The sequence below is a fragment of the Gavialis gangeticus genome, unplaced genomic scaffold, assembly GCF_001723915.1.
Source record: "Gavialis gangeticus isolate Ggan-Ray unplaced genomic scaffold, GavGan_comp1, whole genome shotgun sequence".
Classification (NCBI taxonomy): Eukaryota; Metazoa; Chordata; order Crocodylia; family Gavialidae; genus Gavialis; species Gavialis gangeticus.
In genome coordinates this window covers 13,307,133-13,323,297 of record NW_017728991.1, presented here as the reverse complement: position 1 = coordinate 13,323,297, position 16,165 = coordinate 13,307,133, and the positions used below count along the sequence as shown (strand labels likewise).

Sequence of the window (16,165 nt, the reverse complement as noted above, 5' to 3'; positions counted from 1 at the left end):
GAAAGGGCCCTCTCCCCCAAAAACTCATGAACAAGGAACAGCCAGACGCTAGAAAGGATCTCATCAGCCTCTGGAAGAAGTGTGTGAGTAAGCTACTCGAGATCTGATAGATATCTAGCTGGCAGTAATTTAGATGCGTTATCAAAAGGCTACCACAGCCAGACTGTTTGCTCTTTAGGATTTCTAAGATATTGCTCAATCCTGTACCCTAGTTTACCCTACCCCTTGTAATCAATAAAGTTCTCCTTTTTGACTGGTGTGGGAGACTTATTGAGGGGTGGGTCTAAATTATGCCTAAGAGACCCCTTAGGTCTGCGGACTAAGGGAGACTTTACTTTTTGCCCCCGGACTTGGGGAAGTGCCCCAAGTGCCTATATTGGGTCGAGTACCCGTAGGACTATTAGGCCTGTGTTTCCCCGAGGATACAGGGCCGAGACAGTCCACTCTCAGGGTGGTGGCGGCACGTTACCCCCAGACTAACGAGTTGGCTCCAGGAGAGGGGTCGGCCGGACATAAGGGGCCCCTAGGGAGGCATTCGGAGCCTGGCAGGTGGTTGGGCACAGGGAGGTGGGCAGCTCAATGCAGGAGCGCCCCCTACTGGCCCGCCTCACGTGGTGGAAATAGCAGTGGGATACGAATACCCAGCTGTTTTCCTGAGGTGGGATCTCTGCACCCGCCACAGTGGCACGTCCTAAACTTTCAGTGCCAGGGACGGTGTGCAGGGGGAGACCTGAGCTCCGTAACATTGAGCCTGCACGGTCCTCATCCTTCCGAGACCCCTATCTCAGATGCTGCTGAGAGGTGCTTTCTTGGGGTCTTAGAGTATATCATATTCAGGCCCACTTTGGTGTCCGAGCAATTTATTTTTAAACCCACTCGGTTCTTTTAGCTCGGCTATCTCCAAAGTGAGCAGCTCCCAGAGCTGGCAAGCTGCTATTTCTGTCCTCCTCTGACTTGAACACAACCAAATTGATTCATTCCACGATAGATTAATGATCAGTATGTTCCTGGGCTGAGGAGTTGTTTAGCATACTTCAGCCTAGTGCGAATTGTCAGAGCTGAGTAATTAACCTCTAGTAACAGACACCTAGAATGGAAATCCTGACACTTGCTATTAATCATTGCACGTATTATGGTAGTGGCTACAGACCAAGGAATGGACCCCGTTGCGTTAGGTGCTGTACAAACAGAGGGAGAGAGGCTGTGCCTAAAACAGCTTAGAATTTGGAAAAATGGAAAATTCCTTTTCATTTAAAAAATATTGATGGAAAAATGACACTTTTGGACCAGCTCCAAGAATGGAGATAGATATCCCCTGAGGTTGTGGTCAGGAGTCGGGAGGAGGAGCAGATGTGATGAAATGCCCTGAGAGGGCCAGTTTTGATGAGATTTTTGAGCCGAGAGGAGTACTTTTGGCATTTTAGACCTTTTAGCATGTATCTGAGCCCCTCACTCACTCTGTGGTGACCTGTCCCCCTCCTGTGGTGGATTGGTCACATGCAGAGGTTGGTCACGGGCAGCAGAGCTATCCAAAACGGGAATATCTGTTCCACAGGAAATTCCACATTTGTGGGTTCCTTTTATTCGGCATCAGGTGCTGGCAAGGTGGACTTTGCATGGAATGGCAAATGGCACCAAATCCTGGTTTGATCCCAAGCGGAGTTTTAAACTAAAACGGGGACTTCTGTTTTACTTCCAGGCAGATGAATTGGCTTTGTAGCTGCCAGGTGGGCAGGGAGGGCTGAGGGCAGCGTAGGGAGCTGGGTTACCTGCCAGGCACATAAATCTATGTCACAACTTTGCCGGGGGAAGAGGGGTTGGCATTTTTTTTTTCAACACACACTGCTGATCCATTGGAGAAGTTTAGGGAAGCTCTCTTGGTGCATCTGGAAGAGCTTGGCTACCAGAGTCTGGTTGTCTTGCTCAGACTGTAAAAGCCTTTAAGACACAGAGTCCTAGGGGTCTGTGGGATCGCAGGCTCTGTGGGATCTTTTCCAGCTAGCAACCCTCCTAGAAGTGCTGTGTTACACATCCAGCCCAGAGAGGAATTCATCCCCAAATGTCCTGCTTCTTGGGCATACCCTGATTAACCACTGTGATGGCCATCCAGCTCCAGAAGAGCATGCTACATAGCAAAGTCACTATTGTGTTTATGTGTGGTGACACTTCAACACCCTGCAGCCCACGTTTGCGTTCCCGTTGCTGGGACTTCCATCTGGCAAACTCCCTTCTCCAAATATCCATCCTCACTCAGCTCCTACTGGGGGTGAGCAACAGGCAATAGGTGAGGCACTGGAGGCTAATCATCAGTGACAGTGTTTTCTACAGCCTGTAACTAATGGTAAGTGTCTTTATCTAAACTGTGACCCAAGCTGTCAGCAAAGCTGCCAGGATGGAGGCCACATGTTGCCCAGAGAGTGTCTTCATTTCAGCCTGTATAGACCGATGCCATAAATACTGCAGGAAGACAGACGTGCCCATTACAGCATCCAGCTCCCAGTTCAACACCTCTTACACTCCAACTTTAAGCAAGGGAGTTGTCCCATTGGGCTTGCACATGTGCTAGATGTTTGGCACATACTTAAATACTTTTCTGACATGAGGCCTCAGGACCAGCAGGCTAATCCTTGCTTCTATAACATGTATAGGCCACATAGTCATTTAATTATACTTTGCACTTCTACTCCAGAGCGCCTTTGAATGAGGTTCTTGTAGCACGTGACAAACAGTAGCAAACCCTTCCCACTGCCGTTTAAGTCATACATAAAAGCTCCCACTGATTTTTGCTAGAACAGAAGTGGGCCCTCAGGTGGGACAGCTGGAACTAGAGCATCTCAATAGTGGCTGCTTTTGCCCCCAGCCTGCTCCTTGATGCCGAGTGGGACCACCTGTTCTTCACTCTTGGGCAGAGTGACTGGATTTGGTGGAGTCGGGCTGGGTTTGAGAGGCCGCTGGGCTAGATTGAAGATGAGTTTGCTAGTTCTGGAGAGTGGTGAGTATAATGAACTGACCTGGCAGGCAAAGGACAGATGAGCTTATGAAGGAATTGTAAAATATCTTCCTTTTTTGGTGGAGGGCATAAGGAAAAGGGTACAGGGACAAACAGCTCAAGTTTGCATATCTTAAAATTTCCTGCTTTCCAGAGGCATGACCAGAACTGATTGGGCGCCGTGGGATCTTTTCCAGGGTCAGGATGAAGTATGGGCTTTATAACACTTACCTGTCCTGCAGAGCCAGACGACTTATTACATGGTACAGCTGAGGACAGCTCTGTGGGACTGAGCTGGAAGGGTGCGGGCATGGGTGGATCTGGGATTTTGAAAAGTGGGGTATAGACAGTGTGGAGTATCATCACATATAACAGTACCTATTTTCTCCAGTTAAAGAGCAAGTAGGTGCTTTGCTAATATGCTGGGGGGGATGGGGGAACATGATATTATTTGGTTTAAGATCAAAGCAAAAACAAATATAGCTGTTGGAATACGCAGCAATTGCTAAATTATATATAAAGTGTTTAAAAGAACCCACTAGGCAAAAAAAATAGTCCAAAGATATTATGTCATTAGTCCTGTAGGCATTGTAGTTAAATGTACGTCCCTTATTCAGAGTCATGAAACAAAATGTAGCCTTTATGAGCATCTTGACAGTGCCTCCAGGATTTCACTATCGGTCATTTCTGCAGTTAAGTAAATAGTACCACACCTGAAATAGAAGAGATGTTACTGAGAATGGCTAATGGATGGCAACATTGTAGACGAAAGGATAGTTTGAATAGTGAGACTGTAAGACTATTAAAAAGGAGAGCGGGTAACTAACACCTGTGGAGTGGAGAGAGATTAGCAGGAATCAGGGAGAAGACAATGAGCCATGGAGTCAATTGGCTCTCTGCGCTGCATAAGTAGAAATGCTGCTGCCCCTCCCAGGCAGTTGGTTTTAAAATTTGCATGGAGGGGAGTGCAACTGCACCACTACCTCCTCGCCCCCAGCCTTCCCCTCTGGCCAGTCCACCCCTGGGCATGGGTAAGGGCAGTTGTGTTGGTTCACACCAGTTGGACAGGTTGGTGGGTGAAGGGGGTCATTCTGCCTAAGGGAACTCGCTGGTAAAATGCAACCCATGCTGCAAGGACTATGTTTTCTCCACATGCATCTAAACCAGCTTTCTCTTCTACCTCCCATCCTATTCCCTCCTGCAAAAACAACCTGATTTAATATGCTCTCATATGCACTCCAAAGCGGCATTGACTCTTCCTACCCTTCTGCCTGGTTGGTCTTATTTCTTCTGGGCCCATGCCACTGGGGGAGTGCTCTTCTGGTTGGGCATGCCATTGACGTGACCCATGTTGTTGGGTCGAATGCGGTATCCAAAGCCATAGTGAGGAGCAGGTGGAAGAGCCATCAGATCTGAAGGTGGAAGCCAGGTTTACTGAGATGGCTGGGTGGCAAGGCCAAAGGCTGTGTTTACATTTAGCAAACATGTCAGAACCTACACGAAGACGGGCTCGGTCCTGGGCTGGGTCTAGTGGTTCCTCCAGCCCAGGCCATCTGGCTTTGAGCCAACTCATCACAAAACTGAGTTTTCAGGGAAAGGACAGATTCTCTCTCAGAAAAGGCTTCTCTCCTGCTTCTGCCCAGGCTGCAGCTGGAGTCTCCAGACAGCCTCTTATATAAGGCATTAATATTTAAAGGGGAAAAAATGTTTCTTCGTGTAGTATTAAAGCGGCTTTATACAAATTACGCGCATTCTGATCAAGGCCCCCGGGAGGAGAGTTCAACTGCTGTGCAGCAAACGCATGCTTCCAGGTGAATTGGTAGGGCAAAGTGCTGGTTGCTTTTGCATCTGCTGGAAGAGAGCTGGAGCTGTTCTGCCACTGGGCAATAAGAGCTGGGCCACTGGGGTTGAGTTGCTGCCTTCTCCAGGCAGCATCCAGCACTGCAAGTGATGTGCTAACCCCTGGGACTGGAGCCTCTCTAGGTCCTCCCTCTTTCTAGGTTGGATGGTGTCCAGAGCTAAAGCACTGACATGAAGTCCTTTCCTGAATAGGACCATTGTATTTCTGGGAGGTGGAGAACAGTATTATTCCCATTTAACAGATGGGGAAAACCAAGGCCCTTAGCATTCATACTGGGCTTCGATCATGGCAGGGAGCCACTAGCATAGCTGGAAATAGAACCCAGATGCCCCAAAGCTTCAACCAGTTCCCAAACATCGCCCTCCTTCCCTGGCAGGAATTTCAGCCCTGGGTTCAGCATGTGCTGACTTGTCCTGGGACTTTGGGCCGATCCAGGCATCCGATTCTGGGCTCTGGCATTTGACGCAAGGGCTTTTCATGGCTCTGAAGGAGACCAACTTACAGGCAAGATTAAGGGAATCTTGCCAGGAGCTTCAGTGAAGTTGTAATTTGAATTTAATTTTAATTCTAGCTATTTTCGCTGCGCGTTGCTGTTTTCTTCAATTAATAGCATGTTTTAATCTGTTGGCAATGCAAGCCTCTTTCTGCCAAGTGGTCCCAGCTGCCCAGAGCCAGCCAGGCTGTTTGCAGGCACAATCTGTCCTGGCTCCATTTGTTTGCACAATGGGGTCAGTCACCCCATGTCCAGGTGCTGGATTTAGCACGGCCCATTCCAGATTGTGTTAGGGGGCAGCGAGGCAGCGTCCACCTTTGCAGAGGGGCAGCTGTTCCGGCCTGCAGCTCGGCGGGTCCTGTTAGTTTTTAACCCCAAAGCCAGAGACGCTCAGTACATCTCCAGGCTGGTGCTTGAGATCTGGTCAAGGCAGAGAGGGAAAAGAAATATCCAGTGGAAAAAAAGTGTCTGAAGGGAGGGAGGGAGAGAGAGAAGAGAGGAGCAAGTGGACACTGATGGGCAGGGAGGCAAAAAAAAAAAGAGCAGGATGTGAAAGGCAAAGCCCAGCAGGACTGGGTGGTGCAGGTGAGCTGAGCTAACAAGACGCAGTGAGTGCCATTGAGCCTGGAGAGAGGCAGACGGCTCCTGACAAAAGCTGCCAGCTCACCGGTGAGCTGAGCAGACGCACCAACAAGATCCTTTGACCTTTTCCTGCCAAGGGCTGTCATGGCCCTTATTGCAGCTGGCTCGCAGTGAGCTAGGTATGGGGAAGATGTCGGAGGTAGGAGCTAGCATTAGGTTGCAGTGGTGGAGAGCTGTACAACATCGCTTTCTTCTAGCACTGAACAAGCAGCTTTATTAGGAGGGGGAAGGCGGCGTTCTCCCTAGAGCCACTGCTTTGCTGTACAGCTTTGACCCATTTGGACCCTTTTTGCCTGGCTTTCAGCCACAGATCTCAAGTAAACAGTAACAGACACTTCCCACCCTACCTCCTCCTCTTTCCCCGGTGTGAGCAGTCTTTTATGAGAGCTAGCATTTACCCACATACTGCAGCTCCTGGCAGGTTGCTGACTTTGCTACTCATCCAGATCTCCTCTACTTCTGCCTAGGAGTAGTATTTTGTCCAGTTGATTCCTCTGGATTATTGGCTCTCCAGGCTGGAAATCCCTGTCCAAACTTCCTAAAAACTGTTTCAGTGAGTTATCTCCCTTCATTCAGGCTGGGGAGCTGCTGTGAAGTTGCATAGTAAATGGGATGAGTCCAGAACCAGCTTTTCTTCTGACCCAAGTGCCTTGAGCCAGTTGGACCAAGGTAGGATCTTGAGATGTGGCTACAAGAGCTGGGTTTTCCCAGGTTTGTCCTCAGCTAGTTTTATTGGGACTGGGTCTCCTAACATCAGAAGGGCTAAGCTCTGTGATATACTGCAATAACTGGCAATCTTGACACCCCTCATGTCTCAGCCTCACATCAAGCTGCGTTGGCCATGGATTTGCCTCCAATGATGTCTTGAATTATTGAGCAAAAAAGCAATGAGCTGAGCATGCTCCAGTGTTTGAGGCAGAGTAGAAAGACTTGGCTAGATTAGAGAGAACCAGGAGAGCAGGCTATAGAGAGAGAGATTCAGTGATATTAGTGGGGGCCCCAAGAAGCGGGTTGTTAATAGTGGGATTCCCTGGGATGTGAGTACAATAAAACTTCCACCAGTGTCCAGTCTAGCATGGAGACACGACCTAACCCTAAATGGCCGCATCTAGCGAATGTGAGAAAACCCTCTAATGATATAAAAGAGAAGTCCCGGTGGCTCTCCAGTTGCAAACTCGGAGAGGGGCATCAAAACCCAGAGCCAGGACCGCCAGCTTGGCTGGGGGAAGCAGGGATGCAGTGTGCAACTGGCTGTAGGGAGCAGGCATGAGGGGATGGCTAAGCAGAAGTGTTGGCCGCAGGCCCGGGGGAATACTGGGACAGACAAGTTGGCTATAGGAAATGCTAAGGGGAGAGGCAATGTGGGGCTGGCTGTGGTTGGAGGGAAAAGCTTCACATGTGTGCCATTGCCCCTGAGCATTGTGATCAGGTCACATCTGTAAGTATTTTGCACTGGCACCCACTGCTGCTTCCTATTAAACCACCAAGGGGGGCTGCTTTTATTGCCAACCCTTTATCGCTGCATGGCAGGTGCAGCAGAAGCCTACTTCTGGTCCGGAAGCAGAGGTTGGCTCAGCTGGGTCTTGGCTTTCCTGTCTGAGCAGGTGAGCTGCCACGGTGCTCCGAGGAGTTTGCAGAGAGTCTGCCCCTGTGTCAGATGTTCCCTCCATATCCCCATCGCCCTGTCAGCTGAATCTCTGATTGCCACTGAAGGCAGACAGCAGCCTCTGGAGCACCGGAGGGGGTTTGAAGGTGAAAAATCTCCAAAGACAGCATCTGAAAGTTGTGCTCCTAGCTGCACAGCCTTTGAGGTCTGCGGCGGAGACAGCGCGGGAGCAAATCCATCTTGGAAGCTGCTTTTTCTCTCTCCTGCCTGCTCCCCTTTTCTCTCTCGCAGTCCTTTTGCTCCAATCTCCCTCATCAGACTTTAATGACATTCCCAGTTACTGCCACTAATGAAGGGCCACGGCTTTCACTAACAGGCCAACTGAGATGGATTCTTCATGATTGACTAGATAGCCCAAGAGGGGCTGTGTGACAGCTCTCCTCCCCGGGGCTTTGAACAAATGCTCTCGTCTCTAATCGAGTTCCTTCCAGGATTAATGAAGCCCTGAGATCACTTTTATCTCCCGGAACAAGACGGGGCAGCTTCCAGAATCAAAGTCCCTCAGTAAGCAAGGGAACGGCTGGTTCGGCACAGCAGCATTTTTAGGAGAGCACAGAGCTGGGGCCGGGGAAGTAAAAATAGAGGTGTGTGGAGTGGTGGAGGAGGGGGTAGACGAGTGCCTGTTATAATGCCACACTATGGCAATCGGCAGGTCTCCTTTACACACCCAGGCCTTATCTTTTACACCTGCACTGTTTCCCTTGGGTTTTGCACCCAGTTCTGTGGAGTGGCTTCAATGGGATCTTTATTTTCCCTTCCAGTGTTGCCCTCCATCAGGAAATGACTGTTTTGCCAAAGATGAAGCAGGGCAGAATGGACAAGATGGATCCATTTCTGTCCTGGCCAGCAGGGCTACGGCTGGGTGATATGATTAAAGTGAGGACAAATCATCCTTCACTCTGGTCAACACAGTATGTCTGCCCAGGAACAACTGGAGACCAGAGGTGCATGGTGCTGGAGGGAGACTTAGGTTCATCTCTCTCTCCATTTGGTTTCTTACTTCTGCCTCCTCACCACCCATCAACCCCACCATGGGGTGAGAGCCCTGCTCCCCGAGAGTCGCTAGGGGTGCTTCACTCTTGGGTGGGTGCAACAACCAGCTGTGCCAACCCCATCTGGATCCCTCTGGTCATCAGGAAGATCTGGAAAAAAGAAAGTCCTGAGGAAGCAGCCCAGAACAGCACAAGCAATTGGGCAAGGAGTGGGATATCAGAGAGCCCTGCAGCAGGTGGCATCCCAGCAGAGCTAGAAACGGCAATGGGAGGGAAAGGGGGACAGACTCCTATCTGCCGGACCAGAAGTGATCATCTCTTTTTGAGCCAGCTGGGGGCACTGCAGGTATGGTATAAACGGGGGGCCATGGCCCGGGGCACAGGGTCCAGTTGTGACATGAGGGGCTGGAAGGGAGATGGTAGGTGTTGGCGTGCATGTGCTTTGCTAAAACCAAGGAGAGCCGAGCCTTCAACTCTTCTTGCGGGTTTGCCATCACGCGTGCAGCTCCAGCTGCAACGGGGTTATCGAGTCTCCCCCATGCCCAGGTCGGTGGGGACAGAAAGGGGGCTGCGTGACTAGCTCTGGCTCCGAGAACAATGGCAGCAAGGAGCTGGCGAGGTCGCTCCCACCCTCTGGCTCCATTTCACCGAAGTATTTAGATAGCAATCTCAAGGCCGGAATGTAAATTGGAAGCAGATCCGGGTGCTGAGGCTGGAGCCAGATGTTAAAGGTAACCCGGCCGCATGAAACGCGGAGCGGGGGAATGAATTGATGGGCCTCGACAGTCCCCCCAGCCGCAGCGCACCCGGGCACAGCCAAAGTGGAGGAGGGAACAGTCTGCGGTTTCGTTGTTGCCTGCAGCTCATTTCTAGCCCGTTCAGCTTGCGTTCCCTTGGGAGGGGGGGCAAGGATGTGGGGCCTGTGGGAAGGGCTCGGTTTTTGCTGTACTGGAGTTGTGTAAATGAAAGGGGCACGCTCATGGGGAACGAGTGCATCTACAGGGCGCGTATCTAAGGGTGCCTGGGGGGGGTGCATGTGGCGCCCGTGTGCCGCGTGTCCACAGGGCGCGGGGGTGAGTGGCTGGACGCGATGGCATGCTGGCAGCGGGGGGCTTGGGCAAATGTGCCTGTGTATTCAGAGGGGTGATGCTCCACTTCTCTTCTCCAGGAAAGCAGTACCCGCCTGACCCCAGCCCTCGCCCTGTGCGTTCCCGCTGTCAGGCTGGAGGCTTTGGGGTTTGTTCCTGGCGTGCAGGAACGCCTCCTCCTTTCTTCCGTGCTCCTCCAGATGCTTTAAGGGGCTGCTCGGGGTTTCCTTGCGTCCCCCAGCACACCTGGTGGGACAAGGAGGCTGAGGGGCAACCCTGGAGAGGGGGAAAGGGGATGCCCCGAGTCCTCTCCCTCCTGGTCCCTTGCCAGGCACTGGCGTGGGGACTGCAGCGGGGTCTGCTCCCAGCCCAGGGAGGGGGGGGCGAGTGCCCCACAGTCCCTTCGCTGCTGGGAAGAACAACAGCGCGGACCGTTTGTGCACAGAACCCATTTCCATAGCAACGCTGCATTGTGCGGGAGCCGGGCGTGCAATCCCAGGGTGGATGGAAGGAAAAGCCTGGCTGGCTCATTGAGATGCACCTGCCAGCCGCAGTGCTGAGGGGGAATCCCTGCCGCCCGGGGAACCCCGGTGCAGCCCGGCGGAGAGCGGGACAGGGCCGCAGCAGGCCCGAGTGACCCCGGAGCCTGGCTGCGCCCCCTGGGCTGGGGCAGGATGGGGTCCCCCAGCCGAGGGCACCTCCAACAACACAGCTGCTGCCCTTGAACTCGGCCTGAATGGGAGATACCTCTCTCCTCCACGCAGTCCGTCCCTCCCCAGGCTCCTTCAAAGCGCTTGCGACTAGCTCTCCCAGAGCAAATAATTATGGAATTAAAACCCAAGCCTTTCAGTCCCTTAATAGCCTGCGCCAATCTGTCAGCGGCTGCCTGCGTGCGGTGGGGGAGGGAGGGGGGAGGCTGTTATGTAAGAGCCTCGGAGCCCGTGAACTCCCCTCGCCTGCAGCAAGTGGCACTCCTGCCCCGCCGCCCCCGTTTAGTCTGGCCGAGAAGGGGTCTCGCACCGTGAGGGGCTGGATTTGACCAGCGAGGACGCGAGGAGGAGGTTGCGGAGACCCAAGGGGGTTTCTGAGACCCTCGGGGAATCATCCCAGCCCGTGGGGCAGGGGAAGGGTGTTTATAGGAAGCGCTCGGAGGGCAACCGGGCGAGCGTGGGTGCTGGGATGGGAAGGGCGTTGTGGTGCTGGGAGAGGGCCTGGTACCTGGAGCTGCCCTGAATCCCCACATATCCTTTGAGGAGTAGCTGGTAGCTGGGGCTGCATACAAGCTGGAGCCTGGGTTTCTCTGCAGATGTGCTGCTCTCCTTGATTCTGGGGTACCACACCCCAATACCTCGGTGCCTGAGGCTGTGGGAGCCCACCAAGGCACCTCTGTCCAGCCCGTGTGCCCACACTGGTGTCCTCTGGGGCGGGCAAATGCTCGCTCTCCCTGCTTCTTTCCTACCCGCCTGTGGCTTGGCACCAGCCACCGAGGCCAGCCGTGCCCACCCCTGCCAGAGCTCCTTCCTTCCTGCCTTGCTCATTGCGTCCTTGGTAGTGTGGCTCAGACTTTCCCTTGGGTGAGTCCCTTATGATGGTGTATGTGGACCCCCCGCCTCTTATTTTATAATGGGGCCTGGAGATGCTTGGGCCAGCCCCACAGAGAGCCCTCCTAGCCCCCCTGTCACTGAATGCTTCTTCGGGGAGCGATGCAAGGGAAGGAGCTGACAGTGCAATGGCTGTTCCCTGGGAGGTGACGGATGAGCTGAGGTGCTCTGTAGTCCTCAAATACAATTTACTCTACAATTACTGCCTGCTCTCTGCAAGCGCAGGGTGAATGCAGAGGCGTGATGGGGAGATGGGAAAACCTCGGGCTGGCCTGGAGCAAGGGGGCATGTCTAAAAACCAAGCCGGAGAAAGCTCTGGATTCCCTGTGCCCGTTGTAGAGGGGCAGTGCTTTGCAGGGTGCTGTGGGCAGTGTCGCCCCGTGGTGTGAGCGGGGGGGAAATAGGATGGGCAAGGGGCAGCATGATCTTGGTGGGGTGTTTTTTACCCCCAGGCTCAAGGATCTCCATCCCCTGGGAAATCTGAAGTGAGCAGTAAGAAGCTCAGCTGCTCTCTGCAGGAAATCTGCTCTGGGCTGGGAATCGGAGAGGAGTTTTCCGAGCTGTAGCTGCCCTCAGCTTTCTATCGCAGGCTATTAACAGCATGCCTGGAGATCCTGCTGTTTGCATTTACCAGGTCTGAAGCAATGCGTGGAGGCAGGGCTGCTGCTGTGAGAGGATGCGTGGGCTGGAGGCCTTGCAGGTAGCTGTACCAACACCCATGTTAATGGTTGCAACTCTCATGGGTTGGATCCATCCCGGTGCCCTAATCCCAGTCCTCATGGCCACAGACTAAGCCCAGAGGGAGCCAGTTTATAAAAGGGACAACTCTGAAGTCCCGCAGCAACTGATCTCCAGGTTTAGTACTCCCAAGCCCTGTGCTCAGCTCTGTTCCCTGCCCTGCTACATGGGAAGAGGCTGGTGACGGGGCTAATGCCACTTCATCCTTCAGAGAAAATTCAATGTGGGGAGAAAAAAAAAAATCTCCAGCCCTTGTGAGTGTAACAGCCAATCTCCAAATCCACCTCTCTGCACTGTAATTGTTGGTAGTTTGCTGAGTCCTCCCTGATTCGACATGTCTCGGTCCCAGCACAGATGCCCAGGGCTGGAGAGCTGCAGGTGGAGCCAGGGACTCACGGCAGGTGGTACTAGAGGGGCTGGGCTGCAGCAGGTGAGGCTGCCTGACCACAGCTGAGAGCCACAAAGCAGGTGCCTGTGTGCTGGGGGGTCCGACCCTCATGTTTCTCCTTGATGCAGGCCTATCAGCTCTGCTGCATCCATCACCCAAGTATCCAGGCATGTTGACTGGGCTTGACTTGCCTTGTGCAGGGGTAACGGTGGCTCACTGCTTTCTCTGTGCCGGGGGAACCTCATGGGCAAATCAGAAGGCACAAGTCAAAGCCACAAGGAGGTAAACTGCTTGGATCAGATCACAGGAGACGGTGACAGTGAAGGAGCAGAGATCACAGAGTAAGTGTGGAGGCAGCGACTGGTCTGTCTGTCCTTTCAGTTGTGGCAGTGCCGTGTCGCTCTGGATGACCAACTAGCCTCTTTCAGCGCACTCCCAGAGCCGGATCGGCTGGACAGTTTGGGCAGTTCTCTGTGGTCCACTCTCATAAGCTCTGGTGACACTTCTGTGGCCTGACGCTGGGGGGCTGGTTTTGTGTGCAGTGATACATGTGCGTGCTCGTGGCTATGTCTGCATGTGTGCACATATGCACCGCTCCCCGGAGTCTCTCCCCTGGGGCGAATAGAGATGCCTGGCTCTCTCCGGCACTGCTCCCACACGGAGCTGGACATGTGGTCCTTGGATGTGCCGGGGACAGGAGAATTGCAACATTCCCTTTTGTGACTTTTCCTGAGCTCAGATTCCTTTCATCCAGCTAAGTGCTCGTACGCAACTTTTAACAAAGTCCAGCCCTTTTGCAGCTTTGTTCTTCCCTAGACCTTTGGCTTCTGGGAGGGGCTGAGTCTGATTTCCTTTTTCCCCTTTGGCCTTCTTTCAGACTGCAACAAATCCACACCCGTCGAGGAACCGGACAGCGACGACAGAGGCAGAACTCAGAACCTGCTGCTGCAAAATTCATTCCCATTCTGCAGGAGCGTAACGAGAGCCACTCTTAACGGTTTGCAGTACAGAGTCCGTGACACACAGTTGTGTGGTCCCAATTTTTTCTAGTAGAGGGCACTGCTGTGCATTTACACCGGAGTGAAATGGAAAGAGAACCTGGGATTTCTTCATCTCTTTAACCACTTGAATGCGTCTGGGTCACCTGTGGAGACGTGCTTCCTGAACTGTCCGCTGTCTTTTACCCCCAGTTGTATAGCGAGACCTTTTCCCTAATCTTATGCACTTTTCTAATGCACAAGCCAGTTTTGGAATCTTGTTTTCCATTTGATTTTAGAAAGAGACCACCACCAACCAAAAAAGCCCCCAAAACCCATAGCCTGCTGGTTACAATATGCTGGCAGGGGCTGGTATGAATTGGTATGCATTACAGCCCGAAGAGAGAGACGCCCATCTCATCTCTACTTGCCAAAGCTGAAGGGAGCTATGCAACAGAGAGACCTCTGTGCCCCAGGAATTAATGGTTTTTGGTATTAATTACTCATTGGACTTTAAAGCCCATACATTTGGTGCTGTGGAAATGGGGAAGGGAAGCTGGGATTCAGAGGCAAAGGGCAGGGACCCTTGCAGGGGAGCGGTGTTCTCCAGCATTGCCCTAAATTAGCAGGCCTTGCTCCTAGAAAACCTCAGTTTAAAGCTTGGTTCACAGAAACCTGTGGAAGATTTTTCTGCTTAAACCAAGTGTCCTGAAACCATCCCCAGCACAAGTCCTTCGAAATCAATCCACGAGGAAAAACAAAAGCCGATACCGGGAATGGATTTGACCCTGTGTATTTTCTGCCTGACATCTGGCGTCCCTTTTTTCTTGTGGTTTTTATTACTAGGCACACTTGGAGTAAAAATAAGCACAAACTCTGATCTTTTCTTCTTTTGGGGTTCTCTGCTCATTCCTCACTTAGGACCACATTAACATTTGATCTCTGCAGCCACCGATCGTGATGTCGTTAGGAAAAGTTTGCGGTTTCCCAGGACGAGTAAGCAGCAGCAGTAGGAAGCACAGGGGCGACTCGCAGCCAACAAGGAACCGTCCTGCTTTCCTGCAGAAATCATAAACCAGGAGGGAAGGGACCAGAATAAGAAATGGAGGTGGGAAAGGCTTGTCAGCTCATGGGAAAGTCTCCAGAAACAGCAATCTTTGTCCACAAAGTCCTGTTCATGCCAGCAGATTTCATTGCCTCTAAGGTTTTTCTCAGGGGCATCTTGAGGGGGGAGAAAAAAACCAGCTATTACAAGACCATTTCTCCATATGCAAACAAGAAAACGCACAAAACTGCTCATCTGACACAACCGCTAAACAAACCACACTGCCCAGCGCCCACAACTCCTAGAAGGGTCTTCCCATGTTTCCCCCCCACTTCACTCCTCCAGTGGTTCCTCATTTTTACCTAGCGGATTGCTTTCTCTGAGGTTTTTATACTGCCACATAAAACCCCCAGCAGGCATTTCTGGCAGTACTTTTGCTCAGGATTTTTTTTTTTTTTGGGTGGTTGGTAGGGTCATAAGGCTTCCACCTAGCATAGAGAAAAAGCATCAGTTGGATGATAAGGGATGTCAAACGAGGGACCGGGCCCTCCGTGCCATAGGTGGTACTGGATCCACTTTCACAGCTGGCAGGAGGGGAAGCGGGGAGTCAGATCCTCCTCTTCGTGACTCCACTGACAATGGACCTATGCTGACTTACCCCTGCCAAGGCTCTTGGTAAAGTCTGTATTGTCTCTGTGTGCATTCCCCAGCATCTCTATTGCATCTTCCTACAAGGACAACCGTGGACAAACAAAAGGAGGCTGCACTCGGAAGATGCCTTGCGCTCTGCTGCTTGTAATTGTTCTGTCACTGAAGAATGAAGGCAGCTCAGACAATGTTATCTGACAGGCACCGCTTCATTGTTCCCCTGAAGTTTATTATTTTTTTCCCAGGGTTGTGCATTGTGAAGTTCAGACTGCTCCCCTGCATTTGCTGCCATTTATCTATAATTTAGTATGGGTTTTAGTTATATGATAATTGAGTTTCATGTGTCACAGTGTGTCTCAAACAGAAAATATAAATATTTAACAGCCTCCACTAGTAATAAAGATTCGCATTTGCCTCATTTTGGTTCCCACTGCATGAATATTCTGCACCACGCGCTGTGGGTATTAACTTCATTCAGATTTATCCTCTGTTATGCAATATCATGTTAATGACAGATAGAAAGCCAGACCTTTAAAAAAAAACCCAACAAAACAGTTAATGCCATTAACTCTTCTTAGCTGGTTAGTGGAGCGGTAACATGCTCTTAGTCATCCAAGCATCCTGCACAGAAAAACGCAATGACCCTGTCTTGAATGAAAGTCTGGGTCAGCTCTGTCGTCTCCCAGGGAGCTGCTTCAGAGTCGCACCAGTGAGAGAGCAGGATTTACCCTGTGTTTGACAAGACTTTGTAGGGTTTTGCTGTTCAGGAACCTCAGTCTGCAAGTTGTGCTGTTTAGGCACCACTGGCGTTCAGTGACTGGTACGGCATGGGGCACGGGGCTGCAGTTCGGGCTTTTGGGTGGGTTTGGAGCAAGAGGGAGCTGTGGGTGGGTCACATAAAGGGTGCTGGGTGAGGGCCAATGGCAGAAAGTGGGAGGAGAGGGGACGAGAGGGTTCTTTGGAGGTATGGGATGAAGTGTCTCTCTGGCTCGGGTGTGGGTTTTCTCTGGCAGGGAGATAATAAATAACACAAAACT

The 16,165-nt window shown here is 51.9% G+C and overlaps 2 long non-coding RNA genes across 2 annotated transcripts in view; both read left to right on the top strand.

Moving 5' to 3' along the window:
* The window catches only part of LOC109297627, a 19,648-nt gene extending 9,676 nt beyond the window's left edge, over positions 1–9,972 (top strand). Inside the window, exons 2-3 of the long non-coding RNA XR_002097369.1 lie at positions 2,861–2,992; positions 7,590–9,972. This is a non-coding gene — a long non-coding RNA (uncharacterized LOC109297627). The remainder of the gene's footprint in view (positions 1–2,860; positions 2,993–7,589) is intronic.
* A 1,284-nt stretch (positions 9,973–11,256) lies between these two features.
* Positions 11,257–15,548, top strand: LOC109297624. Its single transcript, XR_002097367.1, has 2 exons — positions 11,257–12,799; positions 13,336–15,548. It is a non-coding gene; the product is annotated as an uncharacterized LOC109297624 (long non-coding RNA).
* The last annotated feature ends 617 nt before the right edge of the window (positions 15,549–16,165 follow it).